General features: G+C 37.9%; 13 non-coding genes across 13 annotated transcripts; 1 reads left to right on the top strand and 12 right to left on the bottom strand.

The window, feature by feature from the left end:
* Positions 1–5,806: 5,806 nt before the first annotated feature.
* On the bottom strand, positions 5,807–5,878 carry TRNAY-GUA (transfer RNA tyrosine (anticodon GUA)). The gene has a single exon. It is a non-coding gene; the product is annotated as a tRNA-Tyr (tRNA).
* Positions 5,879–6,204: 326 nt separating this feature from the next.
* On the bottom strand, positions 6,205–6,276 carry TRNAA-UGC (transfer RNA alanine (anticodon UGC)). The gene has a single exon. It is a non-coding gene; the product is annotated as a tRNA-Ala (tRNA).
* A 1,287-nt stretch (positions 6,277–7,563) lies between these two features.
* TRNAC-GCA (transfer RNA cysteine (anticodon GCA)) lies at positions 7,564–7,635 on the top strand. The gene has a single exon. It is a non-coding gene; the product is annotated as a tRNA-Cys (tRNA).
* Positions 7,636–8,050: 415 nt separating this feature from the next.
* TRNAA-UGC (transfer RNA alanine (anticodon UGC)) lies at positions 8,051–8,122 on the bottom strand. Its single transcript has one exon. It is a non-coding gene; the product is annotated as a tRNA-Ala (tRNA).
* Positions 8,123–9,428: 1,306 nt separating this feature from the next.
* On the bottom strand, positions 9,429–9,500 carry TRNAC-GCA (transfer RNA cysteine (anticodon GCA)). Its single transcript has one exon. It is a non-coding gene; the product is annotated as a tRNA-Cys (tRNA).
* Positions 9,501–13,323: 3,823 nt separating this feature from the next.
* On the bottom strand, positions 13,324–13,395 carry TRNAC-GCA (transfer RNA cysteine (anticodon GCA)). Its single transcript has one exon. It is a non-coding gene; the product is annotated as a tRNA-Cys (tRNA).
* A 330-nt stretch (positions 13,396–13,725) lies between these two features.
* On the bottom strand, positions 13,726–13,797 carry TRNAA-UGC (transfer RNA alanine (anticodon UGC)). Its single transcript has one exon. It is a non-coding gene; the product is annotated as a tRNA-Ala (tRNA).
* Positions 13,798–15,575: 1,778 nt separating this feature from the next.
* On the bottom strand, positions 15,576–15,647 carry TRNAA-UGC (transfer RNA alanine (anticodon UGC)). The gene has a single exon. It is a non-coding gene; the product is annotated as a tRNA-Ala (tRNA).
* A 4,487-nt stretch (positions 15,648–20,134) lies between these two features.
* TRNAC-GCA (transfer RNA cysteine (anticodon GCA)) lies at positions 20,135–20,206 on the bottom strand. Its single transcript has one exon. It is a non-coding gene; the product is annotated as a tRNA-Cys (tRNA).
* Positions 20,207–20,602: 396 nt separating this feature from the next.
* Positions 20,603–20,674, bottom strand: TRNAC-GCA (transfer RNA cysteine (anticodon GCA)). The gene has a single exon. It is a non-coding gene; the product is annotated as a tRNA-Cys (tRNA).
* Positions 20,675–21,043: 369 nt separating this feature from the next.
* On the bottom strand, positions 21,044–21,115 carry TRNAA-UGC (transfer RNA alanine (anticodon UGC)). The gene has a single exon. It is a non-coding gene; the product is annotated as a tRNA-Ala (tRNA).
* A 2,001-nt stretch (positions 21,116–23,116) lies between these two features.
* Positions 23,117–23,188, bottom strand: TRNAA-UGC (transfer RNA alanine (anticodon UGC)). The gene has a single exon. It is a non-coding gene; the product is annotated as a tRNA-Ala (tRNA).
* A 495-nt stretch (positions 23,189–23,683) lies between these two features.
* On the bottom strand, positions 23,684–23,755 carry TRNAC-GCA (transfer RNA cysteine (anticodon GCA)). Its single transcript has one exon. It is a non-coding gene; the product is annotated as a tRNA-Cys (tRNA).
* Between the last annotated feature and the right edge of the window lie 4,055 nt (positions 23,756–27,810).

The following is a 27,810-nucleotide window of genomic DNA, read 5'->3' as shown; positions in this document are numbered from 1 at the left end:
GATGTCGAGAGGTTTCATTTGAAATTATTGTTATGCGAAGCGAAACGTCTAAGGTGTTTCGAAGACGTGAGAACTGTGAATGGAGTAGTGTAGAAGACTTTTCAAAAATCCGCTCGAGCGGCAGGTCTAAGCAAATCGGTCGATTATGTGAAGGAAACTCTTTCTGAAGCGGTTTCAGTAATGTTGCCGAGCAGGTTAAGGCATTTTTTTGTATATTTGATATTGGCGAGCGAAGCGAGTAGGGGTTTGAGCCCTCTAGTTATCTATTAAAATAATTTGTTCAAGAATATCGATTGTAGTAGTAGATGTTAATAATAAACTTGATGCTATAAAAGAGGTTGGTATATTTTTTAAAAGTTATTTAAAAATATTGTTTGTTCTTGTGAAAAGAGTGACTGAACGTTTAGACGAAAGATTATACTGCGAAATAAACCCTATTATACTAGACATTCATAAATTTCTGAATTTTCCCAGATTTCATAAGAGTGTATTCTTTCAGATTATAATGCGTTTTTTTTTTTTTTTTTTTCACAAGCGGTTTACAAGGTTCACACCGACCCTGCAGGTCGAGATGCTGAGGCTTTTGCAATTACTAATGACCTAGCACAGATTGTTCATTTACCTACAAGAATACCGGATAATCCTAATCATACAGCCAATACGCTTGATCTTTTTCTCACAAACAACCCTTCTAAGTACACGGTCGAAGTGAGAGCTCCTTTAGGCACTTCAGATCACAACTTGGTGATTGTCTCTTCTCCAATGGAACCTTTATCTCATGGCTATTCCCAACCTCGTGTTGTTTGGCATTACAAGAATGCAAAATGGGATGACCTGCGAGACTTCTTTTCTTCTTTTCCTTGGTCAGATTACTGTTTCAAAAGTTCTGATGTCAACGTTTGCTCAGATCGTGTCAGTGAAATTATTCTTGCAGGAATGGAATCCTTTATCCAACGCTCCACTTTAAAATCTCGTCCTTTATCTAAACCTTGGTTTTCCAATAAATGTGCTAAGGCTGTTCAAGAGAAGAACGTTGCATATCGTAATTGGCTTGTTTCTAATTCTTCAGTTTCATTTTCTGCCTACACCAAAGCTCGCAACAATTGTAAAGCAGTTATTAATCAATCCAAACTACAGTTTGAACAGGCTAAGAGTAGAAAACTTGCTTCTTGCCCTAATGGTAGCCGAGCATTCTGGTCTCTTGCCAAAGCTATTGCTCGCAACTTTTGCCATCTCTGCTCCCACCTCTGTCCAAACCAGATGGTTCTGTTGTCACTTCAGCCAAGGATAAAGCTGACCTGCTAGCATCCCATTTTTCTTCCAGCTCATGTATTAATGATCTTGGTAAAACACCTCCCACCATTCCCAACACACTCCATTCAATGCCTCCTGTGGTCTTCCGTTAAAAGGATATCAGAAGGATTTTGATGAATCTCGATGATAAGAAAGCTCCAGGTCCTGATGGTATTTCTCCACCTGTTCTCAAAACCTGTGCTCCTGAGCTTACTCCTATTCTTTGCCGCCTTTTTTCACTTTCTTATTCTAAAGGTGTTTTTCCTTCTGCTTGGAAATTTGCTCATATCCAGCCAGTTCCTAAAAAGGGTGACAAATCCCTCCCATCCAATTATCGTCCCATTGCAATTACTTCTACTCTTTCTAAAGTAATGGAGAAATCAATTAACCGCCAACTCTTAAACTACCTAGAAACCTTCCGTCTGATCAACGATCACCAGTACGGATTCCGTCAGTGTCGATCCACTGGTGATATTCTGGCTTATGTTACCCATTTATGGACTAATTCAATGGAAAGGTTCTGTGAAACACAAGTAGTTGCTCTTGACATCTCAAAGGCTTTTGATCGTGTTTGGCATAAAGGTCTTCTAAACAAGCTTCCATCTTTTGGTTTGCCAACTGTTTTTAGTAATTGGTTATCCAGTTTTCTCTCTGATCGCTCACTGAGGGTGATGCTTGATGGCTCTTCTATCTCTGTCTTCTAACTTCTCCACTAATGCCGGTGTCCCCCAAGGTTCAGTTCTTTCCCCCACTCTTTTCCTCTTGTATATCAATGACCTTCTTCCATTGACTGGAAATCCTATCCATAGTTTTGCCGATGATAGCACATTGCATTCAATTTTCCATTTTGAGAAACCTTGTCCTGCTCAATCAGCTTCAACTTCTCGAAAATCTGCTACCAATTCCTTAAATTCCGACCTTCAGGTAATTCTCCAGTGGGGCAAAGACAACTTAGTTGATTTCAACCCTTCTAAAACTCAGTCTTCTTTTATATCTCGCAAAAAAAGGATTCTTCTGCTCCTGTGCTTATCTTTGGTGACACTCCGATTTCTAGACAAAATGATATATCTCTTTTGGGGATTACCCTGACTTCTAATCTCTCTTGGCACAAGCACATTACAAATATTGCTTCCTCTGCATCTAAAAAACTTGGTTTTCTCTTTCGCTCTCGGCGTTACTTTTCTTCTAAACAGCTGCTCACTCTGTATAAATCGCAAATCCGCTCGGCCATGGCATATTGTTCCCATATCTGGGGTGGTGCCCCCAAAACCTCTCTTAGGCTTCTTGATTCCATTCAGAAAAGGGCAGTTAGGTTAATAATTCATCTCTAACAGAGTCTCTCCACTCGCTTTCTCATAGACGCACTGTTTCTGCTGCATGCCTCTTCTACAGATACTTCCATGGGCACTGTTCTTCTGAATTAGCTTCTATAATTCCCGCTCTCTCTTTCAAAACAGTCCGAACACGTGCCACCACCAGCCAACATCCATTTACTGTCCAACTTCAAACCCACAGAACCAACTTTTCATCTTCCTCATTTATTCATTCAACTGCCGTTTTCTGGAACAACCTTCCTTCATACGTATTTCCTGAAAATTACAATCTACAGAAGTTCAAGTCCAATGTCAACAAATATCTTCTTTCGTCTTCTCAATCTCCAACCCAAGCACGGTACTAAGTACTATAGGTTCTAATACCTCTGTTGTTTGGGTTTCACATAAAAAAAAAAAAAAGAAATCTCCTCCGATGTCTTTACAACCTCTTCTTAGGGCTGGAAACGTTTTCCTCGCGACTAATTTGACTTTTCAAAAAAAAAAAAAAAAAAGGTGCAAGGTCAGGGTGTAGGGCGAATGAGGAACACATTTGACATTAATGTTGGCTAAGTACTCGATTTCAGTGGAAACAGTGTGAGGTCTCGCATTCACCCACCTGCCTGCAGACCATTCCTACTGGCAAATCATTCCTGAACTGTCACCTGCCTGTAAGCGACGCCTACTTTGCCCACCCTGAGTACAGTAGTGTGGTAAGGTTCCTTAATGAGCTGCAAGCGTTCTTTTCATGTTTGCAGAGTTTTTTCCCCTTTTACTGCAAAGGTCAGCGATGTACCAGAATCACAATTTTCTTCAGTCTGCACCCTGAAATTCCGACAACAATCGTATGATGTGACACAGAGTACTGGCAAACCATTCCTGGAATATCAAAAAAGAGATGACCATATCTTTTCCTGCGGAAGCTACACCTTTCGTTTTTTTTTTTTTTTTTTTTTTTTTTTTTTTTCTCGGTTTGGTGACAACGTAGACTTCCAGAGCTTTGTTGCTCACTCTCTGGATTAAAATGATGAAGCCTTGTCTCATCCACCATTATCACCTTATACTGAACCTCAGCATCTTCAATACAAGCATCCATTGCAGCTCCTGACAAACTTCCATTTGAAATTGCTGTAGCTCAGGGGTAAGTAGTCTTGGAACACAGCGTGCACAAACACGTGGCATGCTCAAATGATAATGAAGAATACCGTGAGTGCTTCCTACTGATATACTCCACATCGCTGTTAGTTGCCTTACTGTTATACGACATTCTTCTCTTACGGTTAGAGAAACAGTATCTGTGGTAACAGCAGTGGTTGGAACTCCAGGACCCCCGATATTTGTGATTGAATCACTTCCATCTTTAAACATTCTAAACCACCTGCGAGCTGTGCTATAGAAGCATAGATTCGCCACAAACCTCTTTTAACATTTCATACGCTTTAGCTAATGTTTTATTGAAATCTGTTCCTCGCGTGTCACGTCTACTGTTGCGTAGGCTAACATGAACAGGCATAAACTTGACCGACTGCCAAGATGACACCGTGCGCAGTTGCTGTGTGATGTAGTTTGGTTTGTTCTTAAATTCCTCAGCTCAGCTAAAAATAGCAAGGAGTACGGTTGTTCATAAAAAAATTGTGGTAGTAGTAGTAGTGGCATGTGATACAACAAGCAAGTGTATGAGCTTGTGCAGCATCAGCCAAAAAAAAAAAAGAAAATCACACCATATTCCTTCCAAATGCCTGTCCAGTTCCTCCTTAAATTTATTCAACCTATCAACTTCCACAACGACAGATGGAAGTTTGTTCCAGCAATTAACCACCCGCTGGCTAAAGGCAAATTTCCGCACATCTATTCTACATCTGTCTTTTCTCAATTTGAATTTATGTCTCCTTAGGTTCGTAATCTGAACAAGTGGAAGGATCCCATGAGAATTCAGCGGGCTCAACCCATTCAAGGCCATATACACCTCAATCAGATCACTGCGCAGGTGCCTAGTCTCCAGCCACTACAATTTGTGGAACTTAAGCCTCTCTTGGTAAGAGGATCTCTTCATTCCACTCACCAATCTTGTTGCCCTTCGCTGTACACGCTCAAGCAAATCTACATCCTTCTTAACATGGGGCATCCAGACCTGTACGCCGTACTCAAGGCTTGGCCTGACCATTGCCTTATACAAAAGGACAATCACCTCCTTTTCCCTGTTGGCAAAATTCCTATATATCATTGATAAAACCCCATGATCTGCCCTGGCAGGCTGTCTGCATTGCTGAGAAAACTTCATATCTGACTGCACAATTACTCCCAGGTCTTTTTCATTTTCTACCACCTTAAGTGTAGTACCACCCAGTTGGTACGTTTCTCTGGGGTTACTTCTACCTACATGCATATACTTTGCATTTGTCAAGGTTAAACTTCAGTTGCCACTTCTTAGTCGAACTGCCCAAATTATCTAGATCCTGTTGCAGTAGCACACTGCCATTGCTGTCATTAACAACCTTGCCAGACTTTGTATCATCTGCAAACTTCGACACTAAGCCTGATATACCTTCATCAATATCATTGATAAATATACAAAACAACAGAGGACCCAACGCCGAACCCTGTGAGACTCCATTAATAACATTAGTCCACGAAGAGTAGCACCCATTGATTACCACCTTCTGTCTTCTCCCACTCAACCATTGTAGCACTTACCCTTAATACCATTCTGCTCCAATTTGTACAATAGTCTTCCATGCGCAACAGTGTCTAAAGCTTTCCTGAAATCCAAATATCTGATATCAAAATTATTTATTGCATCCAGTTCCTTTGTAACCACATCATAATATCCTATCAAATTTGTCAGACAAGACTTTCCCTAAACAAACCCATGCTCTGTCTGAATTATTGCTGCAGTCTAGTCTAGATGATCCTGCAATGCATCTTTAACCAGTGACTCCATTGATAACGTTCTGCCATTTTCAAACCTTAATGTGTTTATGTATCATGTGTGATACATAAACACATTATCAAACTCCTCATGTGTGAATGTAGATGCTGTTCAATAATGATCATTCATTATTTCAATAATGAATGATCATTCAATAATGATCATTCATTATTGAACAGCCCTCGTAATTACAAATACGTAAAATGTCGACTTCTATGCACTGTAATTGAAATATTTGAGTGTGTAATGCCAATTGTGCTAAATAAAATGGCTTAGGGAACACCCAGAATTGAACCACGGACCTCTCGATTTACAGTCGAATGCTCTGCCACTGAGCTATGCTCCCTTGTTAGCACGTCTAACTTTGCTAGACTCTATATAGGAGCCCTCTTCTCTATTCTATATAGAATAGGAGTCTATGCTATTATATAGAGTATAGAATAGAAGTATAAACAGAAAATAAATTTTCTGTTTATACTCCAGGACGACCAAATTACAGAAGAGCAGTGAAATGCTTGGTGCATTTCAATTTTTGAAGGTTCTTCAATAATCATATAAAATAACAATTCTACTCGGACTTTTCTTTTCTGAATAGGCAGTTTTGCCTTGATTGAAATGTGGGAAATGTACGCACAGGATTTCAAAATTCAGAAGGGGGAAAAAGAAAAAACGTGGAGACGCCGGGGATCGAACCCGGGGCCTTTCACATGCAAAGCGAACGCTCTACCACTGAGCTATACCCCCGTTGGTTTATCACTTTACTGTTGCTTAATGAATTCTTAGAACAGTGTTTCGACGAAATAGAGGTGTACATTAGTGGCAGGGTTTTCAATTTGAAATCAATTCCTTTCTAAGGGGAATGAATTCGACTAAACTAATTTTGAGTCACTTCTGTCTCTTCCACCTCCATCAGTAAAGAGGATAGCGAAAATCCTCCATATACCACGTTAGAATGAATTGGTTAATCTGGAAATTGAAGGAATGGATCAGGAAAGGTGACTCAATTTACAATCATATTCTTGAAAGTAGTCACAGCAGATCTCACGTGATTTCATTTAAATTTATCTGCTGGCATTGAAGTACTTGATCAACCTTGTATTTGAAGTATTCTCTGCCTCTTGGATCTGAGTCCACAATTATTTGGTTTCAATTCACATTCATGACTGTTCAAAAAAGTGTTATTCAACAACCGGAGGATTGACCCTGACACTTTACATTGAAAAGCGAAAACTCACACTGAGCTACATCCTTCAGAGTTGCCACAAAAGGACCTGAGGAGTGTACAAAAATGTTAAAAATGAATATTTCTACAGTGCTGAATTCGGATAAACATTAGTCTTCTTTCGCCTGATTGTGTAATGAATCATAAGTAAAAATAATATAGAAGTCCTGTCTAATTCGTGATATCGAGAGGGTGGACAGACGGTTTGATAGCAACCCTGATCTTTACACATCGAATTCTCACTGTAGTCTCTCTCTCCACCAGTGGAAAGTAAACATGAATGGTAGAGTGTTCAGTTCGAAATCAGTTTTTGCTTTCGATGTCGGTTTCTTGTTTTTTTTTTTTTTCTTTTTCTTTTCAGTAAAAAAACTAATAAAAAACTATTTACATATATATTTTATATCATTAAAATACAATACCGAGAACAACATAGGTCGATTGAATGGAGCTGATGGGGATCGAACTCGGGATCTTTTATATACAAAGTGAATACTCTACAAGAAAGCTACAACTTCCCCCCTCCCCCACCGGAACGCAACGTACAAAAGAAATCAGTTAGTAGTACACAATGCTATTATCAATAAACTCCAATGAAAACACTCCATCCCGGGAAGGAGGAGCTCTGAAGAATACACCATGAAACCACTCTCTATCAAAATAATTCTATCGTTAATCAAAAAATTTTATCCATTTCGATTGGCACTTTTAAAGGATATTTTAGATTTTTAAATAATTACATCTCTAGAATGGCATTGAGAAAACTATCAAAGAAATCATTAATAAATAATCTATTTAGGGTAAATGTGTAAGGGAGTATAGCTCAGTGGTAGAGCATTCGACTGCAGATCGAAAGGTCCGTGGTTTAATTCCAAGTGCTCCCTGATTTTTGTTATTTTAACCCCCGGGGACTCACATCTGGTGAGTATAGGCTTAGCACACCCAGGGTTCTCTTTCTTGGTGATTCTTTTCTATTTCTGACTCTTGTTTTTTCTCTCTCTGGGTAATTCAGAAATTTTTTTTTTTTTTTTTTTTTTTTTGGCTGGTGCAGCATAAGCCTCAGGCTTCCTTGCACCATATAGCTAATAATAAAAATAAAAAGCTTGAGTATATCTTAACTTTTGTCGGTTAATGTATTTATCTATTCTGGGCTACTGAATACTAAAAGGTATCGGTATTATTCTTTCAGTTATGTATTTCGGATGAATGTAATGGTATTGTAATTACTGCTTAGTTTGATGGATGTTTATTTAAAAAAAGAAAATTTAAAAGTGGTCGGAATGAAAAAAAAAAAAGGATTGGAGGTGCCGGGGATTGAACCCGGGGCCTTTCACATGCAAAGCGAACGCTCTACCACTGAGCTACACCCCCATTGTGTATGAACACTCAGCAACTGTCATAAGAAAGCGGACTTTTAAAGTAGTCCGCATTATTTGATAGCTCTTTGAGAAGTGTTCTTTGAACAGCCTTAACTTATCTTGGTGTGAGCAGTGTATACTAGAAGCATTTGGTACGTCAGTGGAACAGCGTTCATCCATATCTCAGACATCATGTATTCCATTACTCTCATTTATACTTTCTTTACTTCAGCTTCTTTTTATTTAAATAGAAACCTAACAAAGAGATAGCATACATTTTATTAATTAAAATTTTTTCTACCATATTTTAAAACTTCATATGGGTCTCAAATTGCTTCATGGCTCCCTAATGGAAAAATACTAATTTCTGTTTGTGATTGATAAAGACCACCGAGATTCATATAATTCACTTTTTTTGAATTACTGTAGTCATATTCATATAGTTGTACTAAATAAAACAGAACGAGGGAGCACCCAGGATTGAACCATGCACCTCTCAACCTGCAGTCGAATGCTCTACCACTAATCTATGCTCCATAATGATGATGACATCTTTGTTATGCATTACATATTTGTTGTCTTTTACCATCCATTTGGTTTTTGCATGTTCAGTAGTGCCCGTGTATTTATCTGGTTCTCTTGAACCCCGGAGGCTCACAACTGGTGAGTATTGGCTTGGCACACCCAGGGTTCCGAGCTGGCTATCATCATTCTTCTGTTTTTTGGAGATTCCTTTCTACTTCTCACTCTTGCACGCTCTCTCTCTCTCTCAGGGTAACTCGGGAATAATTTTTTTTTTTTTTTTTTTTGACTAGTGCAGCATAGGCCTCAGGCTTCTTTACACCATATGGCTAATAATAATGTAAAAAAAAAAAAAAAAAAATGTTACTTTTGTTCAGTACCAAGGAAATGAAATAAAGAGAGAGGTCATAAAAGTGATTAATTAAGAAAGTGTTTTTTCGATATTGGTACTCAGAAATGGTTATGATTCACCTACAATAAAATACTCGATTTAACGAGAAAAGTAAAAAAGTTTAATTACTTCAACCTGTCTAGAGTAAAATCTGTCTTTATTTACTGAAGAGATTACAAATACTTTTGTGACGTTTGTGATAAAGGAAGTAAGCGAAACGTCTAAGCTTTATTTGTGATTCCTTAATACCACGAATTGTCTGAGAATTTTGTAAATTTTTCACCTTTCTCTATATAGATTTACCTGGATACTATTCTACTAGAAGAATAATTTAGATTCGAGTTTATATCTCAAATTAAAAAACGTCAAATTCATATATTTCACATATTTAAAAATAATGAAAGTCAGGGAGCACCCGGGATTGAACCGGGGACCTCTCGATCTGCAGTCGAATGCTCTGCCACTGAGCTATACTCCCTTATTAATAACACACCTTAACTATCTCTGATAAGGCATTAGCTGCATGAACAACCACTCACTGGTACCAGTGCCACTGTGTACCGTAGTCAAACAGTACATAAATTAAAAGTGTTAAAAATTATCTAGTGTTAAAAAGAGAACAAACAACTTTTTTATTCTAATTTAGAATTGCATAAAAGTTATATTATCTCTGTATACATTCAAAAAGCTTTCTCTTTGTGATATTTATTCGAGCCAACGGGAGTTGAGGGATGCGGGCGACGTTACAAGTGGGCGGGGCAAATACTTCTCTAAAAATGCACAAATTGCATAGGTACTTTCCTGATTAGATTTCGATCAGTGCGTTATAATGTTAGTACAGTCTATTAATTACGCGAGGGGTGTAGAAGAATTGACTTACTCCGTCATACCTCTACATTTTACGTGGGACAAAGCGGGAAATAAATGCCTTCGACGTAAAAACGTGTGTAAAGTGGTCGCTTTGTAGAAAAGCATCTCACCCTACGATGTCGAGAGGTTTCATTTGAAATTATTGTTATGCGAAGCGAAACATCTAAGGTGTTTCGAAGACGTGAGAACTGTGAATGGAGTAGTGTAGAAGACTTTTCAAAAATCGGCTTGGGCGGCAGGTCACATGATCGGTTGATCATGTGAAGGAAACTCTTTCTGAAGCGGATTCAGTAATGTTGCCGAGCAGGTTAAGGCATTTTTTTCTTTATTTGATATTGGCGAGCGAAGCGAGTAGGAGGTTGAGCCCTCTAGTTATCTATTAAAATAATTTGGTCAAGAATATAGATTGTAGTAAAAGTAAAGTGCAGCCATTATCAACCCACTGCAGGATGGAAGCCTCCTCAACAATTCATGCTGAGGGAAATGGACCATAATCTGCCACGCTGGTCCAATGCGGGTTGGCAGATCGACCGTATTCAGCAGTCAGGGTAGTAGGTCTTAATAATAAACTTGATGCTATAAAAGTGGTTGGTATATTTTTTAAAAGTTGTTTAAAAATATTGTTTGTTCTTGTGAAATGAGTGACTGAACGTGTACTAGACATTCATAAATTTCTGAATTTTCCCATATTTCATAAGAGTGTTTTCTTTCAGATTATAATGCGTTTTTTTTTTTTTTTTTTTTTACAATCTCCTCCGATGTCTTTAGAATCTCTTCTTAGGGCTGGAAACGTTTTCCTCGCGGCTCCTTTAACTTAAAAAAAAAAAAAAAAAAAAAAGGCGCAAGGTCAGGGTGTAGGGCGTATGAGGAACACATTTGACATTAATGTTGGCTAAGTACTCGATATTAGTGGAAACAGTGTGAGGTCTCGCATTCACCCACCTAGGTGCAGACCATTCCTACTGGCAAATCATCCCTGAACTGTCACCTGCCTGTAGGCGACGCCTACCTTGCCCACCCTGAGTACAGTAATATAGTAAGGTTCCTTAATGAGCTGCATCCGTTCTTTTCATATTTGCAGGGTTTTTTCCCCTTTTACTGCAAAGGTCACTAATGTGCAAGAATCACAATTTTTTTTAGTCTATCCACCCTGAAGTTCCGACAACAATCGTATGACACAAAGTACTGGCAAACCATTCCTGGAATATCAAAAAAGAGATGACCATATATTTTCCTGCGGAAGCTACATCTTTCGTTTTTTTTTTTCTTTTTTTTTTTTTTCGGTTTGGTGACAACGTAGACTTCCAGAGCTTTGTTGCTCACTCTCTGGATTAAAATGATGAAGCCTTGTCTCATCCACCATTATCACCTTATACTGAACCTCAGCATCTTCAATACAAGCATCCATTGCAGCTCCTGACAAACTTCCATTCGAAATTCCTGTAGCTCAGGGGTAAGTAATCTTGGAACACAGCGTGCACAAACACGTGGCATGCTCAAATGATAATGAAGAATACCGTGAGTGTTTCCTACTGATATACATCGCTGTTAGTTGCCTTACTGTTATACGACATTCTTCTCTTACGGTTAGAGAAACAGTATCTGTGGTAACAGCAGTGGTTGGAACTCCAGGACCCCCGTTATTTATGATTGAATCACGTCCATCTGTAAACATTCTAAACCACCTGCGAGCTGTGCTATAGAAGCATAGATTCGCCATAAACCTCTTTTAACATTTCATACGCTTTAGCTAATGTTTTATTGAAATCTGTTCCTCGCGTGTCACGTCTATTGTTGCGTAGGCTGACATGAACAGGCATAAACTTGACGACCGCCAAGATGACACCGTGCGCAGTTCCTGTGTGATGTAGCTTGGTTTTTTCTTAAATTCCTCAGTTCAGCTAGAAATAGCAAGGAGTACGGTTGTTCATAAAAAAATTGTGATAGTAGTAGTAGTGGCATGTGATACAAGAAAGCAAGTGTATGAGCTTGTGCAGCATCAGCCAAAAAAAAAAAAAAAAATCACACCATATTCCTTCCAAATGCCTGTCCAGTTCCTCCTTAAATTTATTCAACCTATCAACTTCCACAAGGACAGATGGAAGTTTGTTCCAGCAATTAACCACCCGCTGGCTAAAGGCAAAATTCCGCACATCTATTCTACCTCTGTCTTTTCTTAATTTGAATTTATGTCTCCTTCGGTTCGTAATCTGAACAAGTGGAAGGATCCCATGAGAATTCAGCGGGCTCAACCCATTCAAGGCCTTATACACCTCAATCAGATCACCGCGCAGGTGCCTAGTCTCCAGCCACTGCAATTTGTAGAACTTAAGCCTCTCTTGGTAAAGGATCTCTTCATTCCACTCACCAATGTTGTTGCCCTTCGCTGTACACAGTCAAGCAAATCTACATCCTTCTTAACACGAGGCCTCCAGACCTGTACGCAGTACTCAAGGCGTGGCCTGACCATTGCCTTATACAAAAGGACAATCACCTCCTTTTCCCTGCTAGCAAAATTCCTATATATCATTGATAAAACCCCATGACCTGCCACGGGAGCCTGTCTGCATTGCTGAGAAAACTTCATATCTGACTGCACAATTACTCCCAGGTCTTTTTCATTTTCTACCACGTTAAGTGTAGTACCACCCAGTTGGTACGTTTCTCTGGGGTTACTTCTACCCATATGCATATACTTTGCATTTGTCAAGGTTAAACTTCAGTTGCCACTTCTTAGTCGAACTGCCCAAATTATCTAGATCCTGTTGCAGTAGCACACTGCCATTGCTGTCATTAACAACCCTGCCAACCTTTGTATCACCTGCAAACTTCGACACTAAGCCTGATATACCTTCATCAATATCATTGATAAATATACAAAACAACAGAGGACCCAACACCGAACCCTGTGAGACTCCATTAATAACATTAGTCCACGAAGAGTAGCACCCATTGATTACCACCTTCTGTCTTCTCCCACTCAACCATTGTAGCAACTTACCCTTAATACCATTCTGCTCCAATTTGTAGAATAGTCTTCCATGCGCACCAGTGTCTAAAGCTCTCCTGAAATCCAAATATCTGATATCAAAATTATTTATTGCATCCAGTTCCTTTGTAACCACATCATAATACCCTATCAAATTTGTCAGACAAGACTTTCCCTTAACAAACCCATGCTGTATCTGAATTATTGCTGCAGTCTAGTCTAGATGATCCTGCAATGCATCTTTAACCAGTGACTCCATTGATAACGTTCTGCCATTTTCAAACCTTAATAACTCCTAATGTGTGAATGTAGATGATGTTCAATAATGATCATTCATTATTGAACAGCCCTCGTAATTACAAATACGTAAAATGTCGACTTCTATGCACTGTAATTGAAATATTTGAGTGTGTAATGCCAATTGTGCTAAATAAAAGGGCTTAGGGAGCACCCAGAATTGAACCACGGACCTCTCGATTTGCAGTCGAATGCTCTGCCACTGAGCTATGCTCCCTTGTTAGCACGTCTAACTTTGCTAGACTCTATATAGGAGCCCTCTTCTCTATTCTATATAGAATAGGAGTCTATGCTATTATATAGAGTATAGAATAGAAGTATAAACAGAAAATAAATTATCTGTTTATACTCCAGGACGACCAATTTAAAGAAGAGCAGTGAAATGCTTGGTGCATTTCCATTTTTGAAGGTTCTTCAATAGTCATATAAAATAACAATTCTACTCGGACTTTTCTTTTCTGAATAGGCAGTTTTGCCTTGATTGAAATGTGGGAAATGTACGCACAGGATTTCAAAATTCAGAAGGGGAAAAAAAAAAAAAAAAAAGTGGAGGCGCCGGGGATCGAACCCGGGGCCTTTCACATGCAAAGCGAACGCTCTACCACTGAGCTACACCCCCTTCGTTAATCACCTTACTGTTGCTTAATGAATTCTTAGAATAGTGTTTCGACGAAATAGAGGTGTACATTAGTGGCAAGGTTTTCAATTTGAAATCAATTCCTTTCTAAGTGGAATGAATTCGACTAAACTAATTTTGAGTCACTTCTGTATCTTCCACCTCCATCAGTAAAGAGGATAGCGAAAATCCTCCGTATACCACGTTAGAATAAATTGGTTAATCTGGAAATTGAAGGAATGGATCAGGAAAGGTGACTCAATTTACAATCATATTCTTGAAAGTAGTCACAGCAGATCTCACGTGATTTCATTTAAATTTATCTGTTGGCATTGAAGTACTTGATCAACCTTGTATTTGAAGTATTCTCTGTCTCTTGGATCTGAGTCCACAATTATTTGGTTTCAATTCACATTCATGACTGTTCAAAAAAGTGTTATTCAACAACCGGAGGATTGACCCGGGCACTTTACACTTGAAAAGCGAAAACTCCCCCACTGAGCTACATCCTTCAGAGTTGCCACAAAAGGACCTGAGGAGTGTACAAAAATGTTAAAAATGAATATTTGTACAGTGCTGAATTCGGATAAACATTAGTCTTCTTTCGCCTGCTTGTGTAATGAATCATAAATAAAAATAATATAGAAGTATAGTCTAATTCGTGATATCGAGAGGGTGGAGAGACGGTTTGATAGCAACCCTGATCTTTGCACATCGAATTCTCACAGTAGTTTCTCTCTCCACCAGTCAAAAGTAAACACGAATGGTAGAGTGTTCAGTTCGAAATCAGTTTTTGCTTTCGATGTCGGTTTCTTGTTTTTTTTTTTTTCTTTTTTTTCAGTAAAAAAACTAATAAAGGATTATTTACATATATATTTTATATCATTAAAATACAGTGCCGAGAAAAACGTAGGTCGATTAAATGGATCTGAAGGGGATCGAACTCGAGATCTTTCATATACAAAGCGAATACTCTACTAGGGAGCTACAACCTTCCCCCCCTCCCCCGCACGCGACGTACAAAAGAAATCAGTTAGTAGTACACAATGCTATTATCAATAAACTCCAATGAAAACACTCCATCCCGGGAAGGAGGAGCTCTGAAGAATACACCATGAAACCACTCTCTATCAAAAGAATTCTATCGTTAATCAAAAAATTTTATCCATTTCGATTGGCACTTTTAAAGGATATTTTAAATTTTTAAATAATTACATCTCTAGAATGGCATTGAGAAAACTATCAAAGAAATCATTAATAAATAATCTATTTAAGGTAAATGTGTAAGTGAGTATATCTCAGTGGTAAAGCATTCGACTGCAGATCGAGAGGTCCATGGTTTAATTCCAAGTGCTACCTGAATTTCGTTATTTTAGTCCCCGGGGACTCACGTCTGGTGAGTATAGGCTTAGCACACCCAGGGTTCTCTTTCTTGGTGATTCTTTTCTATTTCTGACTCTTGTTTTTTCTCTCTCTGGGTAATTCAGAAATTTTTTTTTGGCTGGTGCAGCATAAGCCTCAGGTTTCCTTGCACCATATAGCTAATAATAATAATAATAATAATAATAATAATAAAAAGCCTGAGTATATCTTAACTTTTGTCGGTTAATGTATTTATCTATTCTGGGCTACTCAATGCTAAAAGGTATCGGTATTATTCTTTCAGTTATGTATTTCGTATGAATGTAATGGTGTTGTAAGTACTGCTTAGTTTGATGGATGCTTATTTAAAAAAAGGAAATTTAAAAGTGGTCGGAAAGATAAAAAAAAAAAAAAAGGATTGGAGGTGCCGGGGATTGAACCCGGGGCCTTTCACATGCAAAGCGAACGCTCTACCACTGAGCTACACCCCCCTTCTTGATGAACCCTTAGCAACAGTCATAAGAAAGTGATCTTTTAAAGTAGTCCGCATTATTTGATAGCTCTTTGAGAAGTGTTCTTTGAACAGCATTAACTTGTCTTTGTGTGAGCAGTCTATACTAGGAGCATTTGGTACGTCAGTGGAACAGGGTTCGCCCATACCTCAGACATCATGTATTCCATTACTCTCATTTATAGTTTCTTTACTTCAGCTTCTTTTTATTTAAATAGAAACCTAACAAAGAGATAGCATACATTTTATTAATTAAAATTTTTTCTACCATATTTTAAAACTTCATATGGGTCTCGAATTGCTTCATGGCTCCCTAATGATTGATTGATAAAGACCACCGGGATTCATATAAATCACCTTTTTCGAATTACTGTAGTCTGTAATGTCATATTCATATAGTTGTACTAAATAAAAGAGAACTCGAGAGCAACCGGAATTGAACCACGGACCTCTCGACCTGCAGTCGAATGCTCTACCACAAAGCTATTCTCCCTTAATGGTGATGAAATCTTTGCTATGCATTACATATTTATTGTCTTTTACCATCCATTTGGTTTTTGCATGTTGAGTAGTGCCCGTGTATTTATCTGGTTCTCTTGAACCCCGTGGGCTCATATCTGGTGAGCCACCGGGACCTTGGCACACCGAGGGTCCCAAGCTGGATATCATCATTCTTCTGTTTTTTGGAGATTACTTTCAACTTCTGACTCTTGAGCGCTCTCTCTCTCAGCGTAACTCGGGAATAATTTTTTTTTTTGACTCCTGCAGCTTAAGCCCCAGGCTTCTTTACACCATATGGCTAATAATGATGAAAAAAAAAAAAAAAAATGTTACTTTTGTTCGGTACCAAGGAAATAAAATAAAGAGAGAGAGGGCATAAAAGTGATTAATTAAGAAAGTGTTTTATCGATATTGGTACTCAGAAAAGGTTATGATTCACCTACAATAAAATATTCGAGTTAACGAGAAAAGTAAAAAAGTTTAATTACTTCAACCTGTGTAGAGTAAAATCTGTCTTTAATTACTGAAGAGATTAGAAATACTAATCTCTTCTAAGATTACAAATACTAATCTCTAAGCTTTATTTGTGATTCCTTAATACCACGAATTGTCTGAGAATTTTGTAAATTTTTCACCTTTCTCCGTCTAGATTTACCTGGACACTATTATACTAAAAGAATAATTTAGATTCGAGTTTATATCTGAAATTAAAAAACGTCAAATTCATAAATTTTATGTTTACACGATGCGTGAACATTTGAGCTGTAATGCATTTCACATATTTAAAAATAATGGAAATCAGGGAGTACCTGGGATTGAACCGGGGACCTTTCGATCTGCAATCTTATGTTCTACCACTGAGCTCTACTCCCTTATTGATAGCAACCGTGTACTATCTTTGATAAGGCATTAGCTGCATGAAGCAACCACTCTTTGGTACCAGTACCACTGTGTACCGTAGGCAAACGATACATAAATTAAAAGTGTCAAAAATTATTTAGTGTTAAAAAGAGAACAAACAACTTGTATATACTAATTTAGAATTGCATAAAAGTTATATTATCTCTCTATACATTCAAAAAGTTTTCCTCTTTGTGATATTTATTCGAGCCAACGGGAGATGAGGGATGCGAGCGACGTTCCAAGTGGGCTGGGCAATTACGTCTCTACAAATGCACAAATTGCATAGCTGATTTCCTGATTAGATTTCGATCAATCAGTGCCTTATAATCTTAGTATAGTATATTAATATAATTACGCGAGGGGTGTAGAAGAATTGACTTACTCCGTCATACCTCTACATTTTACGTAGGACAAAACGGGAAATAAATGGCGTCGACGTAAAAACGTGTGTAATGTGGTCGCTCTGTTGAATAGCATCTCACCCTACGATGTCGAGAGGTTTCATTTGAAATTATTGTTATGGAAAGCGAAACGTGTAAGGTGTTTCGAAGACGTGAGAACTGTGAACGGAGTAGTTTAGGAGACTTTTCAAAAATCTGCTTGAGCGGCAGGTCACATGATCAGTTGATCATGTGAAGGAAACTCTTTCTGAACGGTTTCAGTAATGTTGCCGAGCAGATTAAGGCATTTTTTTCTTTATTTGATATTGGCGAGCGAAGCGAGTAGGAGGTTGAGCCCTCTAGTTATCTATTAAAATAATTTGTTCAAGAATATAGATTGTAGTAGTAGGTATTAATAATAAACTTGATGCTATACTTGATGCAATAAACTTGATGCTATAAAAGAGGTTGGTATATTTTTTAAAAGTTGTTTAAAAATATTGTTTGTTCTTGTGAAAAAAGTGACTGAACGTTCAGACGAAAGATTATACTGCGAAATAAACCCTATTATAGTAGACATTCATAAATTTCTGAATTTTCCCAAATTTCATAAGAGTGTTTTCTTTCAGATAATAATGCGGTTTTTTTTTGTTTTTTTTACAAGCGTTTTATAATCTCCTCCGATGTCTTTACAACCTCTTCTCAGGGCCGAGTGGGTAAAGTACCTGCCCGGCAACCCAAAGGTCGCGGGTTTGATTCCCGCCTCGGGCTTGGATCAGAGTACTGCAAAAACCTTGGGAGGTGCAATATGGCCACAGAAGCCGATGCGCCTACAACTACCAAATCAAAAAAAAAAAAAAAAAACCTCTTCTTAGGGCTGGAAACGTTTTCCTCGCAGCTCCTTTAACTTTTCAAAAAAAAAAAAAAAAAGGTGCAAGGTCAGGGTGTAGGGCAAATGAGAAACACATTTGACATTAATGTTGGCTAAGTACTCAATATCGGTGGAAACAGTGTGAGGTCTCGCATTCACCCACCTGCGTGCAGACCATTCCTACTGGCAAATCATTCCTGAACTGTCGCCTGCCTGTAGGCGACGCCTACCTTGCCCACCCTGAGTCATCATCATCATCATCAGCCATTTTCAATCCACTGCGGGATGAAGGCCTCTCCAGCAACTTTCCAGTTCATTCTGTTTTGAGCTTTGGCCATCCATTTACTACCCAAAAACTCATGAATTTCATCTATCCATCTCCGCCTTTGTCTTCCAGGTTTTCTTCTAGCTCCTCTTGGGTACCATTCTGTTATTTTCTTAGTCCATCTGTCATCATGTCTTCGAGCTATGTGTCCTGCCCAAGACCATTTTAGTTCTTTAGTTTTGATAAGAATGTCCTTTAGTTGAGTTTGCTGCCTAATCCATGTGTTTCTCTTCTTATCTAACAGTCTGATTCCCAATATAATTCGTTCCATTCTTCGCTGTGTAGTTCTCAGCTTCTCTTCCATTCTTTTGGTCAGTGCCCAAGTTTCACTTGTGATTTTCACCTGTCAAATTCCACAAGTCTTCTGTTATAGAGAGATATGGGATCCATCAGTGTTTTAGGCTGTGTCTGATAACACACAGGATACCTGTTCCCCTCTAAGCCCCCACCCTGAGTATAGTAATGTAAGTACAGTAATGTAATAAGGTTCTATAATGAGCTGCACCCGTTCTTTTCATGTTTCAGGGTTTTTTTCCCCTTTTACTGCAAAGGTCACCGATGTGCCAGAATCACAAGTTTCTTTAGTCTATCCACCCTGAAGTTCCGACAGCAATCGTATGGTGTGACACGAAGTACTGGCAAACCATTCCTGCAATAACAAAAAAGAGATGACCATATCCTATCTTGCGGAAGCTACACATTTCGTTTTTTTTTTTTTTTTTCGGTTTGGTGACAACGTAGACTTCCAGAACTTTGTTGCTCACTCTCTGGATTAAAATGATGAAGCCTTGTCTCATCCACCGTTATCACCTTATACTGAACCTCAGCATCTTCAATACAAGCATCCATTGCGGCTCCTGACAAACTTCCATTGGAAATCGCTGTAACTCAGGTGTAAGTAGTCTTGGAACCCAGCGTGCACAAACACATGGCATGCTCAAATGATAATGAAGAATACCGTGAGTGCTTCCTGCTGATATACTCCACATCGCTGTTAGTGCACGTTAGAGAAGCAGTGTTTATAGTTTCTATGGTAACAGCAGTGGTTGGAACTCCAGGACCCCCGATAAATGTGATTGAACACGTTCATCTTTAAACATTCTAAACCACCTGCGAGCTGTGCTATATGGAAGCATAGATTCACCATAAGCTTCTTTTAACGTTTCATACGCTTTAGCTAATGTTTTCTTGAAATCTGTTCCTCGCGTGTCGCGTCTACTGTTGCGTAGGCCAACCTGAACAGGCATAAACTTGACCGACCGCCAAGGTGACACCGTGCGCAGTTACTATGTGATGTAGCTTGGTTTGTTCTTAAATTCCTCAGCTCAGCTAAAAATAGCAAGGAGTACGGTTGTTCATAAACAAAAATTGTGATCATTCATTATCGAACAGCCCTCGTAATCACAAATACGTAAAATATCGACTTCGATGTACTGTTATTGAAATATTTGAGTGTGTAATGCCAATTGCACTAAATAAAATGGCTTAGGGAGCAACCGGAATTGAACCAGGGACCTTTCGATCTGCAGTCGAATGCTCTGCCACTGAGCTATGCTCCCTTGTTAACACATCTAACTTTGCTTCACTCTATATAGAATTCCTCTTCTCTATTCTATATAGAATAGGAGTCTATACTCCTACATAGATTATAGAATAGAAGTATAAACAGAAAATAAATTTTCTGTTTATACTTCTTTGGTCGTCCTGGAGTATAAACAGAAAATAAATTTTCTGTTTATACTCCAGGACGACCAAATTACAGAAGAGCAGTGAAATGCGTGTTGCATTTCAATTTTTGAAGGGTCTTCAATAATCATATACGATAATAATTATACTCGGACTTTTCTTTTCTTTTCTTTTCCCTCGTAATCACAAATACGTAAAATATCGACTTCGATGTACTGTTATTGAAATATTTGAGTGTGTAATGCCAATTGTACTAAATAAAATGGCTTAGGGAGCACCCGGAATTGAACCAGGGACCTTTCGATCTGCAGTCGAATGCTCTGCCACTGAGCTATGCTCCCTTGTTAACACATCTAACTTTGCTTCACTCTATATAGAATTCCTCTTCTCTATTCTATATAGAATAGGAGTCTATACTCCTACATAGATTATAGAATAGAAGTATAAACAGAAAATAAATTTTCTGTTTATACTTCTTTGGTCGTCCTGGAGTATAAACAGAAAATAAATTTTCTGTTTATACTCCAGGACGACCAAATTACAGAAGAGCAGTGAAATGCGTGTTGCATTTCAATTTTTGAAGGGTCTTCAATAATCATATACGATAATAATTATACTCGGACTTTTCTTTTCTGAATAGGCAGTTTTGCCTCGATTCAAATGTTAGAAATAAACGCACAGGATTTCAAAATTCAGAAGGGGAAAAAAGATGGAGGAGCCGGGGATCGAACCCGGGGCCTTTCACATGCAAAGCGAACGCTCTACCACTGAGCTACACCCCCGTTCGTTAGTCACCTTACTGTTGCTTAATGAATTTTGACAATAGCGTTTCTACAAAATAGAGGTGTACATTAGTGGCAGGGTTTTCAATTTGAAATCAGTTTGTTTCTAAGTGGCATGAATTCGACTAAACTAATTTTGAGTCACCTCTGTATCTTCCACCTCCATCAGTAAAGAGGATGGCGAAAATCCTCCGTATACCACGTTAGAATAAATTGTTTAATCTGGAAATTAAGGGAATGGATCAGGAAAGGTGACTCAATTTACAATCGTATTCTTGAAAGTAGTCACAACAGATCTCACGTGATTTCATTTAAATTTATCTGCTGGCATTGAAGTACTTGATCAACCTTGTCTTTGAAGTATTCTCTGTCTCTTGGATCTCTGAGTCCACAATTATTTGGTTTCAATTCACATTCATGACTGTTCAAAAAAGTGTTATTCAACAACCGGAGGATTGACCCTGGCACTTTACACTTGAAAAACGAACACTCACCCACTGAGCTACATCCTTTACAGAAATTGTTATATTAAGACTTGAGAGTTGCCACAAAAGGATCTGAGGAGTGTAATGTTAAAAATGAATATTTCTACAGTGCTGAATTCGGATAAACATTAGGATAAGTTCCCGTAAGGGGAGCCATAATATTTGATAAATATCCTAAATATTAACTGAATTAAGTAATTACATATATAGAGAGTCAGTTCTAAATGTAGAGATAAATTGAAAGATAAAAAAGAGAGATAAAAAAGAGATAAATTGAAAGAACACTTTAGTAGATAATGGGACCCTCACATATAAAGAGACCACTGCGCTACACTCTTCTTTCGCCTGCTTGTGTAATAAATCATAAGTAAAAATAATATAGAAGTCCTGTCTAATTCGTGATATCGAGAGGGTGGACAGACGGTTTGATAGCAACCCTGATCTTTGCACATCGAATTCTCACTGTAGTCTCTCTCTCTCTCTCTCTCCACTAGTGGAAAGTATACATGAATGGTAGTGTTCAGTTCGAAATCAGTTTTTGCTTTCGATGTCGGTTTCTTGTGTTTTTTTTTCTTTTTCTTTTCAGTAAAAAAACTAATAAAGGATTATTTACATATATATTTTATATCATTAAAATACAGTGCCGAGAAAAACGTAGGTCGATTAAATGGAGCTGAAGGGGATCGAACTCGAGATCTTTCATATACAAAACGAATACTCTACAAGAAAGCTACAACTTCCCCCCTCCCCCACCCGAACGCAACGTACAAAAGAAATCAGTTAGACACAATGCTATTATCAATAAACTCCACTGAAAACACTCCATCCCGGGAAGGGGGATCTCTGAAGAATACGCCATGAAACCACTCTCTATCAAAAGAATTCTATCGTTAATCAAAAAATTTTCTCATTTCGATTGGCACTTTTAAAGGATATTTTAAATTTTAATATAATTACTTCTGTAGATTGGCATTGAGAAAACTATCAAAGAAATCATTAATAAATCATCTATTTACGGTAAATGGGTAAGGGAGTATAGCTCAGTGATAGAGCATTCAACTGCAGAGCGAGAGGTTCTTGGTTCAATCCTAGGTACTACCTGAGTTTCGTTATTTTAACCCCTGTGGTATCTGATGATGAGTATAGGCTTAGCACACCCAGCCAATGTTCTGAGCTGGATATCATCATTCTTCTCGTTCTTGATGATTCCTTCTGACTCTTCTTTTTTCTCTCTCTAGCTAATTCAGAAATCTTTTTTTTATTTTGGCTGATGCAGCATAAGCCTCAGGCTTCCTTGCACCATATAGCTAATAATAATAATAATAAACTTGGGTATATCTTAACTTTTGTTAATGTATTTATCTATTCTGGGCGACTCAATGTTAAAAAGTATAGGTATCATTCTTTCAGTTATGTATTTCGGTTGAATGCAATGATTTTGTAAGTACTGCTTAGTTTGATGGATATGCATTTAAAAAAATAAAATTTAAAAGTGGTCGTAATAAAAAAAAAGCATTGGAGGTGCCGGGGATTGAACCCGGGGCCTTTCACATGCAAAGCGAACGCTCTACCACTGAGCTACACCCCCGTTGTGCATAAACACTTATGCAACATTTATAAGAAAGTGATCTTTTAAAGTAGTCCGTATTATTTGATAGCTCTTTGAGAAGTGTTCTTTGAACAGCATTAACTTGTCTTGGTGTGAGCAGTCTATACTAGAAGCATTTGGTACGTCAGTGGAACAGCGTTCACCCATGCCTCAGAGATCATGTATTCCATTACTCTCACTTATACTTTCTACATATTTTGACTTCAGCTTCTTTTTATATAAATAAAAACCTAACAAAGAGATAGCATACATTTTATTGATTAAAATATATTTTGAAATTTTTTTCTACCATATTTTAAAACTCCATATGGTTCTCAAATTGCTTCATGGTTCCCTAATGGAAAAATAATAATTTCTATTTGTGATTAAATTTATGATTGATAAAGACCACCGGGATTCATATAATTCACTTTTTTTGAATTACTGTAATCTGTAATGTCATATTCATATAGTTGTACTAAATAAAAGTAAAGTAGGGAGCACCCGGGATTGAACCAGGGACCTCTCGATCTGCAGTCGAATGCTCTACCACTGAGCTATGCTCCCTTAATAATGATGACATCTTTGTTATGCATTATATATTAATTGTCTTTTACCATCCATTTGGTTTTTGCATGTGCAGTAGTGCCCATGTATTTATCTTAATATATCTATGGATCGTTCGTATTCTATGGTGGGATTTAATTTTAGAAAATATTCCTGTTTTCCAAAGTGAAATTTCGTTTCAGTGAGATAAAAACATACACCCCCCTAATCTAATATCTTAATAACAATATATTGGGAAGTGATAACTAACAGTTAATGCACTACACACTACGTGGAATTCACAAATAATTTAATGCCTTTATTGGTTTTTCAAAAATTCCCATCCTCAGAAACACAGATTCGAAATTTGTACGGATAAAAAATTTGGATTTGCAGTACCATTTTCTCATTTTTCCATGACGATGCAATAAAAAAAAAATGAAGGGAGCACAGCTCAGTGGTAGAACATTCCACTGTAGAATGAGAGGTCCCAGGTTCTCTCGAACCCCAGGGGCTCACATCTGGTGAGTATTGGCTTGCCACATCCAGGGTCCTGAGTTGAATATCATCATTCTTCTCTTTTTTGGAGATTCTCTTCTACTTCTGACTCTTGCGCGCTCTCTCTCTCTCTCTCTCTCTGAGGGTATATATATATATATATATTTTTTTTTTTTTTGACTAGTGCAGCATAAACCTCAGGCTTCTTTACACCATATGGCTAATAATAATGTAAAAAAAAAAAAGCTACTTTTGTTCAGTACCAAGGAAATAAAATAAAGAGAGAGGTCCTAAAAGTGATTAATTAAGAAAGTGTTTTTTCGATATTGGTACTCAGAAAAGGTTATGATTCACCTACAATAAAATATTCGAGTTAACGAGAAAAGTAAAAAAGTTTAATTACTTCAACCTGTGTAGAGTAAAATCTGTCTTTAATTACTGAAGACATTAGAAATACTAATTTCTTCTAAGATTACAAATACTAATCTCTAAGCTTTATTTGTGATTCCTGAATACCACGAATTGTCTGAGAATTTTGTAAATTTTTCACCTTTCTCTATAAAGATTTACCTGGATACTATTCGACTAAAAGAACAATTTAGATTCGAGTTTATATCTGAAATTAAAAAGGTCAAATTCATAAATTTTATGTTTATACGATGCGAGAACGTTTGAACTGTAATGCATTTCACACATTTATAAATAATGAAAATTAGGGAGCACGTGGGATTAAACCGAGGACCTTTCGATCTGCAGTCGAATGCTTTACCACTGAGCTATACTTCTTTATTAATAGCAACCGTTTACTGTCTGTGATAAGGCATTAGCTGCATGAAGCAACCACTCAATGGTACCGGTAGCACTGTGTACCGTAGGCAAACGGTACATAAATTAAAAGTGTCAAAAATTATCTAGTGTTAAAAAGAGAAGGAACAACTTTTTTATACTAATTTAGAATTGCATAAAAGTTATATTATCTCTCTATACATTCAAAAAGATTTCCTCTTTGTGATATTTATTCGAGCCAACGGGAGATGAGGGATGCGGGCGACGTTCCAAGTGGGCGGTGCAATTACGTCTCTACAAATGCACAAATTGCATAGGTGATTTCCTGATTAGATTTCGATCAGTGCGTTATAATCTTAGTACAGTATATTAATATAATTACGCGAAGGGTGTAGAAGAATTGACTTACTCCGTCATACCTCTACATTTTACGTGGGACAAAACGGGAAATAAATGGCGTCGACGTAAAAACGTCTGTAACGTGGTCGCTCTGTTGAATAGCATCTCACCTTACGATGTCGAGAGGTTTCATTTGAAATTATTGTTAGGCGAAGCGAAACGTCAAAGGTGTTTCGAAGACGTGAGAACTGTGAACGGAGTAGTGTAGGAGACTTTTCAAAAAGCCGCTCGAGCGGCAGGTCTAAGCAAATCGGTCGATCATGTGAAGGAAACCCTTTCTGAAGCGGTTTCATTAATGTTGCCGAGCAGGTTAAGGCATATTTTTGTATATTTGATATTGGCTGGTGATTGGCGAGCGAAGTGAGCAGGGGATTGAGCCCTCTAGTTATCTATTAAAATAATTTGTTCAAGAATATAGATTGTAGTAGTAGGTGTTAATAATAAACTTGATGTTATAAAAGAGGTTGGTATATTTTTTAAAAGTTGTTTAAAAGTATTGTTTGTTCTGGTGAAAAGAGGGACTGAACCTTCAGACAAAATATTATACTGCGAAATAAATCCTATTATATTAGACATTCATAAATTTCTGAATTTTCCCATATTTCATAAGAGTGTTTTCTTTCAGATTATAATGCGTTTTTTTTTTTTTTTTTTTTTTTACAAGCGTTTTACAATCTACCCCGATGTCTTTACAACCACTTCTTAGGGATCGAAACGTTTTCTTCGCGGCTCTTTTAACTTTAAAAAAAAAAAAAAAAAAAAGGTGCAAGGTCAGGGTGTAGGGCGAATGAGGAACACATTTGACATTAATGTTGGCTAAATACTCAATATCAGTGGAAACAATGTGAGGTCTCCCATTCACCCACTTGAGTGCAGACCATTCCTACTGGCAAATCATTCCTGAGCTGTCGCCTGCCTGTAGGCGACGCCTACCTTGAAATTATTGAGTACAGTAATGTAGTAAGGTTCCTTAATGAGCTGCACCCGTTCTTTTCATGTTCCAGGTTTTTTTTTTTTCCCTTTTACTGCAAAGGTCACTGATGTGCCAGAATCACAATTTTCTTCAGTCTATCCACCCTGAAGTTCCGACAACAATCGTATTATGTGACACGAAGTACTGGCAAACCATTCCTGCAATAACAAAAAAGAGATGACCATATCTTATCTTGCGGAAGCTACACTTTTCTTTTTTTTTTTTTTTTTTCGGTTTGGGGACAACGTAGACTTCCAGAACTTTGTTGCTCACTCTCTGGATTAAAATGATGAAGCCTTGTCTCATCCACCGTTATCACCTTATACTGAACCTCAGCATCTTCAATACAAGCATCCATTGCAGCTCCTGACAAACTTCCATTCGAAATCGCTGTAACTCAGGTGTAAGTAGTCTTGGAACACAGCGTGCACAAACACATGGCATGCTCAAATGATAATGAAGAATACCGTGAGTGCTTCCTGCTGATATACTCCACATCGCTGTTAGTGCACGTTAGAGAAGCAGTATTTATAGTTTCTGTGGTAACAGCAGTGGTTGGAACTCCAGGACCACCGATAAATATGATTGAATCACGTTCATATTTAAACATTCTAAACAACCTGCGAGCTGTGTTATATGGAAACAGAGATTCACCATAAGCCTCTTTTAACATTTCATACGCTTTAGCTAATGTTTTCTTTAAATCTGTTCCTCGCGTGTCATGTATACTGTTGCGTAGGCTAACATGAACAGGCATAAACTTGACTGACCGCCAAGATGACACCGTTTGATGTTGCTATGTGATGTAGCTTGGTTTGTTCTTAAATTCCTCAGCTCAGCTAGAAATAGCAAGGAGTACGGTTGTTCATAAAAAAATCGTGATAGTAGTAGTAGTTGCATGTGATGGAAGAAAGCAAGTGTATGAGCTTATGCAGCATCAGCCAAAAAAAAAAAAAAAAAAATCACACCATTCCCTCCAAATGCCTGTCCAGTTGCTCCTTAAATTTATTTAACCTATCAACTTCCGCAACGACAGATGGAAGTTTGTTCCAGCAATTAACCACCCGCTGGCTAAAGGCAAATTTCCACACATCGATTCTACATCTGTCTTTTCTTAATTTGAATTTATGCCTCCTTAGGTTCGTAATCTGAATGAGTGAAAGGATCCCATCAGAATTCAGCGTGCTCAACCCATTCAAGGCTTTATACACCTCAATCAGATTACCGCGCATGTGCCTAGTCTCCAGCCACTGCAATTTACAGAACTTAAGCCTCTCTTGGTAAGAGGATCCCTTCATTCCCCTCACCAATCTTGTTGCCCTTCTCTGTACACGCTCAAGCAAATCTACATCCTTCCTAAAATGAGGCCTCCAGACCTGTACGCAGTACTCAAGGCGTGGCCTGACCATTGCCTTATACA

The sequence above is a fragment of the Mastigoproctus giganteus genome, chromosome 3 (genome assembly GCF_048544385.1).
Source record: "Mastigoproctus giganteus isolate SK-2022 chromosome 3, ASM4854438v1, whole genome shotgun sequence".
In the NCBI taxonomy this organism is placed as follows: Eukaryota; Metazoa; Arthropoda; class Arachnida; order Uropygi; family Thelyphonidae; genus Mastigoproctus; species Mastigoproctus giganteus.
This window is presented reverse-complemented; position numbering and strand designations above follow the sequence as displayed.